At 35.1% G+C, this 12,745-nt stretch overlaps 1 protein-coding gene across 5 annotated transcripts in view; it reads right to left on the reverse strand.

Annotated features, from left to right (window-relative positions):
* Nucleotides 1–12,745, reverse strand: part of ZNF644 (zinc finger protein 644) — a 52,040-nt gene that overhangs the window by 25,459 nt on the left and 13,836 nt on the right. For all 5 annotated transcript variants that reach the window (XM_062581904.1, XM_062581905.1, XM_062581903.1 and 2 more), the window contains exon 2: nucleotides 5,775–5,826. The gene's annotated coding sequence lies outside the window, so the exon portion shown is untranslated. The remainder of the gene's footprint in view (nucleotides 1–5,774; nucleotides 5,827–12,745) is intronic.

A 12,745-nucleotide genomic window follows, 5' to 3' on the forward strand; every position in this document is an offset into this window, starting at 1 on the left:
AAAAAAATGAAAAATCAGGAAAAAAAATCAGAGGCAAGAAAAGCAATTCTGTCAGTCTTCTGTTTACCTGCAAGGGACAACACTACAAAGAGGAGCACTATCATGAAGCAAATTCAACATTCTAATAGTCCTCTGAAGTACACTATTCAATGGAAATAAAATGCTAGAAGCAAATGCTAAGATAACTCAAACTGGAGAGCATCAAATACATCTAAGAATATTAATACAAGGAATTATCTTAAACTATTTATTGGACATGATAGCTAGATATTCCATTGACATACATAAACGTAACTCTTCACTAGTTCAGATAAGTATTTATTTCTAAAATATATCAGTAACTTTAAAAAATTTTTAGAACAAAGCTACTCTCCCTTAACCTTTCGTTTTAAAGGATTAAAGTCAGTTCATTTGCTCTGAAACAAGTCCTTCTGAAGTCAAGTACTGCCACCAAGTGGCAGTCAAGTTCTTTGTGCAACCTGATTTTTCCCCATTTGTAAAGGCCACAAAACTGAAAACATTCTCCTCTCCTCCAAATGAGCACGTCAACTCATGGTGTACTAAGACAAGTATTTAAAACTAGTCAAAGCAAAACCGCTGAACTTTCATATGCAAAGCTGAAACTGCCTTTCAGTTAAAGTGACTTTTCCTATAATAAGAAAATCTACTGTGAGCAGTGGGTAAAGAACACTTTCAACGCATGCCCAGTACCTATATTGGAGCAAACTGATTCTAATAATTAGTTATCTTCCCTGGACACTGTTCCACCTACTATTGCAACTACAGGATCACTCACATCTTATTCTCACAGAAACCACAAACTTCAGAAAAAGCCAAATTCAGTAACTGGAACAAAAACGTTTAAAGTTACCACCATGCAGTTTTTTATTTGAATAGTACACAGGTTGTTTGCATTTATACTCTGTTAGTATGCAAACATCACAACCAGACTGGGAAGGACTTTCAGAAATCAGACTCATCTGGCTGTTTTGACATGAGTCTTTCCTGAAGTGCATCCAACTATAGTGTTCATTATCTGCCTGAGTTAGCCCTGAAGTGTCAGTATCAAAGATCATAGAGGAAGAGAACCTGCATGACAATAACATGATGTAACATAATGGATTTATAATACAACTTTCTTGAAAATATTAAAAACAGTTCAACTCAATTTTATGGAAATATATCTTGGAACAAGACACATCTTTCAATTTTAGGAAAATTTTGATCTTAAAAAGTAGTTATTCTTCTCTCCAGCATAACCTGAAACACATCAAATAACTGTTGATGATTTTTGCTTTTTTTGACTGATATCTACTTCCTAAACACACTTTAATATTTACAATTGCACCACCTACTGCTGTAGACTTCTTAACCCTTAAAGCATGCTATTCTTCCCAATTACAAATATTTTTGGATAAAGACTCCCTGAAATGAACACTCTGCTTTTACTCATTTACTTCAGAGCCTTATTATAGTTAATTATATTCAGTGATGTTCACTCCCTCATCAGCAGACTGCTTCTTACCATCCTTTATTACAGATAAACACTCTCTATGATCAAGGGTTAAAAAGCTTGTGAGGCAGTTTTTAGCATTTCTTAGCACTGTTATTTACTATCTTGTACCCTTTTAGTTTAAGGGCAAAAAAATTCTGTCAACTCGGAGAAAGTCATCTTTTCAAGTATAAATCTTTACTGATGAACACAAACACTGTATTTTGTAAAAGACCTGTAGCTTTACAACTCCATATGTGACTAGATGTACAGACAAACCTAATACAATAGATTGATGGTCTCTCCCCTAATAATTGTAAAAAAAAAAAAAAAAAAAAAAAATTTATCCATGAATGATTTAACATACTTAAAGTTGAGTTTTACTGTTGTTACCAAGATAATCTGAATAGTAAAATGAAAATCATACGAAATCCCTGTCCAAGCAAAAGGAACACTATCAGACATGCCCATAGTTACCATCCTGTGCTACTTCAACTTCCGTGGTCCTTTGCTAGATTTTCCATGTTTAGGTACATCAGTACTGAATACATGTACAACAGTCTCTGGAAGCAATGCTGGTTTTGCCCGATCTCTCAAACACTTAAAAATCTGACTTCATTCCATACACTGTTACAGGAAAATTCAGCACTATTTCCGTAATCTCTCCTGTTACATATAAGGAAGTGTGACCTATTATACCACTAACACATTGAGATGAAGACTATTTTTCCTAACTTTCCCCATACATAAAAGATAGGTCCTCTTATACAGCTCAGAAGATGCAGTACAGAAGGCAAAAAACTTAAGAATGAAGACTACAGCTACCCAATAAAGTCCATTCACTGCTTGTAAGTAGTATCTTGAATATATGTATCTTTAACTAGCAATATTTTTTATTTGATTCCCTAATATCAAGGTATCACACCTTTTTTCATTAGAAAACTAGAAAAGCAAGTGATTTACAATTGAGAAAGCAAAAAAAGATCACACAGAATATTTGCATAAAAGTACACTTTCAAAGTCATTAGGAAATACTGTTTTGTCATAAATAACCTGTTTGAACAAATCATGAAACTGCAATTTCAACTAGTATTTAAGTGACATAAGCTTACATCAAAGGAGGAGTCTGCAAGCCCACACTGAGTTAACAGGCATGACAAAAGTTTACAAGATGCTCCAGTCACTATGCTTGAGAGGAGACAGAAGTCCAGAGGCAGTTGAGAGAAGCAGCTTGTTCAATATAGATTCACTTTTAGTATATGAGAGTATGATACCAAGCATTAAGTACACAATTTAATAAACTGGAGAAACTGCATTGTAACAAGCCTAATTACAAGCCTAATTACAGTTTACTTTTCTGGAACGTGTAGGAGTTTTAGTTATTTCAGGGATTACACTCAGTTTTAAACTCATTAAGTTAATCAGAAGTTAGTCACTATTCTGCTAAATTTAACACAAAAATATATTTCCAGTCGTATTTCACCTACATAACAGTTATTTCAATGCTTGGCATACTGTTGAGCTTTACTCTACTCAAACCCATCACTTAGATTCACAATTGAATATTATTTTATAAATCTCAGCTCTTCGAAGACCACCTTTTGAAGCTCCATCTAAGGGTAGAAAGCTCTTTCTGAAGTTCCACCTTGTTCATTTCTGTTTAGAAGGCTGCTGCAGGTCATTCTCCTAGACCACTTGACATTATCACCATTTCCATTAAATTCTTCACCAACTTTTCAGCCAATGTCTCAAGAAAAGAGAAAGGCTTGTTTTTGCTCAAGGATCATATGAACAGGCGCATTGTGTCATACCACAGATCTGTCTAGCTTACAATCTTATTTCCAACAGTTGCTAAGCAGATGCCTAGTAGCAACAAAGAAAGAATACAGTGACATTATCTCAAAATACTCTCCCAGCTTCCAACAACTTGCAGCTTAAGAAATTCCTGTGCAAAAGTTAGATTCTATTAAATTTCTCAATAGATTTCTCTTCCATGAACTTGTGGAGCGATCCTTAAAACTTTGTGGAAAAACTCTGAAAACTTCTTTTGGCAAAAAAATCTGTTTTTTTTAACCACACATTGTCTTTTCTTGAATCTCAACCTGCAAGTTTCATTTGACATCTCCTAATACTTTTATTTAAAGAGACAAGAAATAATCTGTCCTAATTAACTTCCACGTTGCACTGTTTTTATAAAGCTTTTGTATCTTTGTCCAGTTAGTAGCTTTTTATGCTGAGAAATCCCACTCTACTTGGCAAGTTCCTTGTGCGTCTTTCCGTACCTCTAGTTATCCCTACTGCCCTTCTCCAAACCTTCTCCAGTTCTGCTATGTTGTTTTTGAGTCACAGGACTAGATCAGCACTCAAAGGCAATGCACACTGCAATACAATGCATCTATGGTATATCATAAGTGTGTATAACCGGATACCTGTTCTCTATTTTTTCCCGATAATGCAGGCTGCTTTCTATTGACCATTCAGCCATCATTTTCTTATGACTGTCAAACTCCAGATCTTATCCAAGCAATAATAATACTGATCAAACACTCTTACAATGTTGCTACAAACACTTTTTATAAAATTTTCAGTTCTCGTTATATATGCAAGAACACAGGCTTTCTCCTCCAAAGCTTTTTTTTTTAATTATTTTTTAAAAAAATCTTAGCCAACAACCATTAAGATGAAAGGACTTTTGAGTTTCATTCAGATTTCATGCTTAAAAAACCTAACAGAGTTACTTATATATCTCAGATTTCTCAATTACTTTTCGAAGTGTATTTAAATCAGTGACTAGATACCACATAAATCAGAAGAGACAGAACAAACTAAGAACTGAAAGCATTTGAAGGCACAGGAAACAAACCTTACCACAAATTCAAGCCATCTTCTTAGCCATGATTCTTCTGTTTTAAACTCAAGCTCAGATCAGGAAAAAAATATTTCTTTTTGCAGATTTGTACTTATTCCTCTTTTTTAAAGCAGCACATTGGCATTAAGTATTTCTCCATATACACATAAGCACATACACACACAAGCAGTTCAACTTGCCTTTTAATTGTTCATTGATTAGAAGGCAATTCATAATCTAAACCCTGAATCAGTTATACATTATACAAAGGAACCACACTGAAAAGAAGAGCTATCTTCCATTTCCCCACAAATTGTTTTGCTTACAGTTGAGAACAGCTCTTCAAAAGTCTTAGGAGAACAGAAGATACAACAAAGCAGGTCAGGCCTATTTTAAAATGCATGTGCTATTATTTTTAAAAGCTCCATTAAGTATTTTAAGTTTACCTATTAATCAGAGATTAGAAAGGAACAACAAGCTTGTTTGAGTGTACCGAATCTCCTGCTCACCTCTTCAAAATATCAAGTTGCCAAAAGCTGCTCTATTCCGAGATGGCATATTAGTTAAACAGTTAAGCAGAAAATTAACAGAGAACTTTGCTTTTATTTGGTAAGGAAACTTGTGTAAACATTATACCATCACGACTTGTCTCCATAGTAAAGAAAATTATTGAACTTTGGGGCATTACCTAATCACGAAAACTTCAGCTATTTTAATATAGTTTAAAGTAAATTGTTAAACTTGTTTCACATGATTTAATGGAATATTAATTAATGGATATCAATTTTATAGTTCAAAATCTCCCTGAAGTAAAACATCAACAAACAGAAACAAAATCTGGGCTTAGATAAATTATTTATCTCATGCAGTTACTGCAATTGAAAGTGGGAGGTGGGGGGAGGCACATACTGCCCAGGTTCTATAGCCCCTGAGTACTAGCAGTAAATCTCCATATATCCAGTCTTTCAAATATCTCCCAAAAGAGTTCCTGAGGACAGGAATGAAGAAAAGTAGAATTTCACTATTAAAAACACGAAATGCTATTCTGGTAGCTAGCCATATTTCCCACACACCTATTTAATAATAGAATGAAGTATAAGTTTAACACATTGCTTTGACAATGCAACAAACTTCATTTTCAGTACTTGCAAACCAAGCGGATAATATGCAGGGAAAGCTGTTTCTCAACAGCTAACAGAATGCCATAATTTTTCAACTGTAACAATTTAAAGAGGAAAAATATACTTGTCATTATAAATTTAAATGTATTTAAATATATTTGAAGGGTATTGTTTGGTCCTTTCTTTTGCCACACTTTATGTCTACAAATTACAGTAATCAGGATACAAGTTTCATTAAAATTATTTTTCCCCCCACTGACCACTTTTTTCTGAGCATCAATCCAAAGAAATTGGCAAAACCATTTTTACTCACCTTAGTTTTACTTGCATTAAGCTGGGAGATCCACTTACATATTAATACAAACCTGCAAAATAAAAGAGGAACTTACTGTACAGTTACATTGTTTTCTGCTTGTCCACTAGAATATTCGACAAGAAAAGCAAAGCACGAAGGTGAGAAATCCACACCTATGAAATGTATTCTATCAATTTCATCTCAAGTTGGAAATACCAAAATCATAATGTCTCTCTGAAATGCAAATACAGTTTTCAAATAATTCAGATGTTGGTGTTTTAATTAAAAAAAAAAAAAAAGTACCAACACAAATCATATAAAAGTGGGCAGAAGAGTTATGTGGCAAGAAAATTTCTGCTGCATTTTCTGCAAATGCCTTCAAAGTCCTATGTTCCTTGAATGTGAAATAAAGCACAGAAAGGAAATGGTAACAAGCGAAAGCATTTGTGAAAGCGTTTTTCTGAATTATTCTAGCAAAAAGAATCAACGTGTGTGAGATTAAATACTGGAGGGTTTTAATCCTGGGCCTCACTAATTCCTCACCTTTCCTAGGGAAAAAAAAAGATTAACAGTTCTAAAGCTAGGTGTCCCATTTAAAATCATAACTTACTTTGCTGTCATGAAGGCTGATTACTGTCATATTTAAATGATTTATTTGTAATTTTGCTCATAGATCTTTAGAGACTCAAACTGTACAGAGATTCCTCGCTTCCTAATTGGAGGTATCAGACCATGTAATATTTGGAAGAGACTCAAAGTCACTGAAGCTGCAAGAAAACAGGAATGAGTTTGGATACATCATCTCTACAGAATTTATCTAATTCCAGTGAAGACAAAACAACTAGAATGTAACTTTACAGAGTAAGCTATTCATATCTAGACAAAATTCATGTATCCATCACCAAATTAACTCTGAAAGAGACACCTGTCCTCAGGTATGGCCTAAGATCCCCCCCGCACACACACACCCATTTGCGGGCACACTGCAGGTACATTTGATCCTGAGCTTCCCAGTCAGCTTGTAAATGTCTCAAAACTACCTGCCTGAATTTCAAAAGTAGAAGGTAAGGAAAGACAGGCCTTTCTGAAAGATCTTGCCAGACAATATGAAGCTCCAAAAGAGAAATTTTCAGCTGTCTTCCTATAGCTCCCAGATCATTTCCTAATTATCACATTAAACTGTAGCCTTTGTATCTTAATGTTATGCAAAAGGTATGCTCATTTCTCAAATCAGATCTCCCCTTCACCTCCTCAAAAAAAACAATTAACATGCTTTAGTCAGGTTTTAGAGATATTTATGTGCCTGGGGACAAAAAGTTACTTACAAACAGCAATGGACCCCTACCATATATAACAGAAGGTAAATGTCAAGGAACAGTTTAAAAAATCCCACAGAAAAACACTCTGCATGTATGAGGAGCCAAAACATCCTTCAAAAATGCAACAGACTGTCTACTCAGGCTGTTACCAAACACTAAGATCAGCATTAAAACAGATACCTTAATAAACTTGTGCACTTTGGCTACACAGAGTCAATCCCAACCTAATACTTCTCTCCCTGCAAATAAGAACTGCATCAACGACACTGTCTCCTTGTAAAATGATCTGACCACACTACTTTAACAATTCTCACATCTTCTGAATGTTACAACTACCTTAGGAATAACTATTACTTATTTACTAGGAATAACCATTCTTATCAGATCTTAAGGTTTTTGATTCAAGTAGAGACAGAATCTTTGCATCAACAGACTGAACTGAGACTACTGAAGATTACTATAATAATACATCAAGCTCTCACACAACCCACTACTCACTGCAGCAGCTCTTTCATGGACACACATAACTTTGGATCAATCAAGAGAGGCTAAGCTGCAAGGATGACCTGTGAAGGCTTGGCCTATTAACATAAAATCGAAACCCTTACCCCAACACTGCCTATCTGGAGGGTATGTACTCCTGTAGTCATCAAATGTGCCCTTTGGAGAAAACTTGAAAGTACACCCAGGGGGAGATGGAATCTGCAGTGGTATACATACATCTCAATGCAGGCAATGCAAACTGCATTGAAACATCAAATTTTGCTACAGACTATGAGAGTATTGAAGCTCACACTGCTTAAAGTGACCAAACCCACAATATTCAACTAGCATTTTCCTCTCAAACATCTTTCTGCTGTCAAGGAGGATTCTTCTCATGCCGGCATGAACAATCAAGCCTTAACACATACACTTCATGCCAGCAGTGCAGATCTTTGGGATAACTGAGCACCTGAACTTCTTTATAAGCAGATCTAAAAGACGTAAATTCTCCAAGACTCTTTAGGGAAAGGCAAAGATTTCAAAAAAGTCACAAATGCTTTGGTTCACAAATGTTTGGCCACAAATGGCCTTAACTCTCATCATCAAAAAAAGACAGTAAACAGAGAAGTGACTCTCCCTCACCAGGTAATAAAGAAAGCACCAAAAGGGACTCCAAAGCAGGTAGGAAATGTAGTTACAGAACACTCACCTTGAGTCCTCACCATTCAGAGAGCAAGAGCAGCCCACAGAATGTAAGAGGACTCCTGTAAAAATGTTAGGTTATCAGTCATTGATAAGCAACTAGCCTGTTCTCACAAGGGCAGAGAACAGGAGGTAAGAAGAAAACAGCAAAGGTGGAGATGGGTAATACCACATACACACACCTCCACAGATACTAAATAACACAGACAGACAGAAAATCCGTAACAGCACAAGCATTTCTTACATCGCTAGTCAATAAACTTGGACTAAGGCTGGTCCAATGCTAGCAATGATCACCTTGCCCTGCAAAAAAATGTGTATCAATCATACTTCTTCCAGGGACAAGTGGAACAAGTCTATGCTCATCAAGTGTTACCAGTTCTTCATACAACACATGAAAAAGGCCAAAGTAGGCAAAAGTAGTTCTCCAGCCTCTAGGCAATAACAATCACATGTGTGGACACTGCTCAAAGATGTATCCAAGCTAGAGAAAGAGACAAAAGAAAAAACAGTGAGATTTTTTAAAAACACTTGCTTGAGGCCTATATAAAAATAAAGGGGCCCTAAAACAAGTGTTAAAGATAACTGCATTAGTTAAAATTTTTTAATGTGACTAGCTAAGTAAAAATTATAAAAACTTCCTTAACACTTTTTTTCCAAGTTTGTTGCTACATTCAAACTTCAGGGTCATAAAGACCTATTGATATAACTACACTGACACCTATAAACACAACAGAAAACATTTTATCCATTACTCCTGCATCGAATTCATAATCATTCATTCTACAATGTTTATAAAAATAGCTGAGTTCCAATGTAAGTTATACCCCATACAACTTGTCTAACTATTCCTTTGGTAAGGCTTGTGGTCATTGGAGCTGCATCTTAAAATTGATTTACTTTTTCCACTTTTTGCCATTTAAGTTATTAGGGCCTTCTTCACTATTATCAAAAATCCTCTCAAAGTATTTCATAAATATCTACCAAAACATGGTCTTCTCTATGGAAGATGTTTAAAAATATTACAATGTAAAGGTGTACACTGATTAAATAAAACTTGCAGTAATCCTGACAACAATTTTGATGGATCTATCTACTACTTAGCCCTTATTTGTAATAGAGAAATTTATTTCCTGTAACAATTGACACCTCTACATCTATTTAGGAAAATATACTTATCTATCTCTAAACAGCACCTTTTCCTGCAAAAGTTGCAGCCAGGAATATAATTCAGGGAGTTTTTGCATAGATAGTAGTTTTGGCATAGGTATCAGGTATAATGTAATCCAAAACTAGCTTTTACCACTATAGCTAATTTTGTTTATAGGGGAAAGGAAGGAAAAGGAAGAAACAAAGGCTAGAATAAGCTATTCTAAAAGAACTTGTTCTGTTTTTATAAGCTATGGCTAAACAATTCACTCTGCTAGATTTGGAGGTGGGGGTTGGAGGGTGTCTCATCTTCCAAATATCTGATGCAGCTCTGGAACCCTTCCATAATCTCAAAGAAATTGAATAACTAAGAATCAAAGCAGAGAAACAGCTAGCAGAAAGCACAGACTACTCTAAAAGAAGGGCTATTTCAAGAAGTCCACAAGTCCCAGCAAAATGGTACCCACAACTTTATGAAGAGTAACAATTTTTGAAAAGGACCGAAGAGACAGAAAACTCACTGAGACTAGTTTTCTCTGAATAAGTTAGAGCTGAATAGCTCTTTGAATGCAAACCCAGATTGCCATTTTCAAAACAAGTAGTCAACAATGACTAGCTCTGTACAAAACGTACAGTTTCCTGCTCTGTTTGCACGAGAAGCTTTGATGCTCTGATTCCTACTTAAAAAGTCTAAAAGTAACTTAATCTACATTCGGGACCCACAAATATCCAGAGCTAACATTCAGAGATGAATTTAAGTAACTCAGATTTAAACACAAGATTTTCTTTAAATCTCAAATTTAATTGTTTAAGAATTTTTACAAATTAGCTCTTAATCTGTGCTATTCCAACTTTGGTTTAAATCAGTGATTTAGGTGCCACAATCAAATTAAATTTGCCAAGGAAAAATAACAGTTAATGTTCTTGCAACAGTTATTGAAAAGTGGTATTTAAGCACAAGTATCCTACTGAAATCAGAAATCAAATTAAGCAAATGCATAATGCTTGGCAACATAAAGACAAAGTTTAAATGTTTTTCTTGGAGATGATTCTGAATTTAAAGAAACTGTAATAAGTGAAAGAGTGCAAGAACAAAAAAACGCACACAAAAGAGCATGTAAGTGTGAAAATAAATCTACCTCCTGAATTTACATCCTGCAAGATTTTTGCATCATGTGAAAGAAATAGTTCAAAGAAATTACAGTTCCCAAAGCTGTGACGCGGCTTTTGTGTGGAACTGTTTCAATATCTCATTTTTCTACTCAGGGAAAGTTTTGCTTTTTGCCAGTACCCTGAATGGGGCGGTGAGGCACTTCAAAACATGATAGTATAGGAAATGAACAGAACTGGTCATAACTAGACTGAAACTGTTTCAGTCCAAACAAGACTGCAAGTCCATGCATGCAACATTAATAGGAGTACCACAGCAGGGAGGAAAAAAGCAGTCGGGGTAACTAATTTGAGCAGAAAATAAAGAGTTTGTGTTTTACCAATTAGAGTCAAATGACAGATTTAATTATTTCAGAAATCAACTTGAATGTAAACAAAACTGAACTATCAGATGAAAAATATTCTAGGTAGACTGGGGTATGGATGAACATAGCATTCATTAAAAAGGTTACTTTTCCTCTCCACCTCTAAGCATGTAAAGATGTAAGCACTTCCTGCAGAGAATAAAGGGGGAATAAACAAAGAAAAAATATTTAAGAGCTATTTGCTTTGAATGCGTATTGCCCAATAAACAAATATATAATAAGCATACCAAAAAAAGCATCACAGAAGTCTGAAACTGAAGTATCAGTTGAAAGATGGAGTTTTGAAAACAAATAGAACTTCAAAACCTTAGCAGAATGCATTAATGCATTGTTTTTGAAGGTTAGTTATCAATGCATTTCTCCCCAAAACAAGATTTGCTGTAATATTCTATATACTGCTGTTATTTATTTAGTAAATTTACAATCCATCAATATCTGACAAAATAAAATGGCATCCACTACAACGAGAATTATCATTAAAAAGCAATGAGCTGCAAAGAAATAATTTGCCCTCTTTCTGTATCATTCTTGCATTGGTTTAAGTTACAGGTCAACACAGCATTTGCACTAAAACATACCTGTACAGTTTTCAGTCTCCCGTATGACCTCATCTTTCCATTTCAATCCAAACTAATAAATGCCACTACACATAACCTTGGCATCATCCTTGACATTGAACAGTTCTCCCTTCACTATGCTGTCAGCAAAATCTCTTCAATACGTTATCTGTGCAATACTGCCTCAACATCAGCTATGGAATTCCCCTCTCATCCAGTCTGATTTACTGCATATTCCTTTACTATAGCATCATATAAGCTTTATATGCAGCACACCGAAACACAGCCATGTTCTCTGCTCACCACAAGCGCTGCATGAACACACTCTACTTTAGAAAACAGGCACATAGTTAAAGGAGATCATGCCCACTTCAAATAAATCGGTTATGGTTCCCTAGGCTTTTCTAGTTCAAGCTTATGTATTAGGCTCTACAACTGAAACTAAGCAGTCAGAGATCTAAATCAGAAAGCTTCTTCACTGAAGCACTTTTCTAAGGAGCTAATGGCCTTGATTTGAAAACACGCATTTTGTGATTTTTTTTTAAACAGATTTCAGTAAGACCTGAGTCAGCAGCTTCCACTTGCTCATTTTCAGAAAATACCTGATTTCACTTCAGTGTTTGTTTTTAAAATACCAAACCGTATGGTGCTAAGCAATAGACATTTGTACCCTGTCATCTACTCCCTTCTACAAAGCCCATGGTATTTTAGTAAAAGACGACGAAGGAGGCAAAGCTAAGCATAACAGTCAAAAAATGTTCATATTAAGGTTCTGTACAAAATAATGCATCCCTCTCTGAGTATCACAAAGCAACATCATTATATAGTCCAAATTTTTTTTATACTGTACATTTTTCCACAGCCTCAAAAGCTGCATTTAGTATTTAGCACACATCTATAAGACACAGTAAACCAGGCAAGACTTCACTGAAATCAGTCGCAAGACTGTTTTGTACAAAATATTCTGAAAGATGTGAAATAATGCGATGCAGTAAGTATACTTGATCATTCAAAATAAAGTATAAGAAACATCACCTGTTTTAAGTATGGATAACTACATCTCAAGCTTTAGGCAGCTGTATATTTTAGATCTTTTTCTGAATCTGAAATCTGAATCTGAAGCGTTCTTTATTCAATAGCCATTAGTAAAAATTATCTTACATAAAAGTCTCTTGAATAGAGAACAACATACCAGCTCTACCTCTACTGAACGAGTCAGGTGCTTTTTCAGTCAGGAAGTCTGC

This window comes from Rhea pennata, chromosome 8 (assembly GCF_028389875.1).
Source record: "Rhea pennata isolate bPtePen1 chromosome 8, bPtePen1.pri, whole genome shotgun sequence".
Lineage (NCBI taxonomy): Eukaryota > Metazoa > Chordata > Aves > Rheiformes > Rheidae > Rhea > Rhea pennata.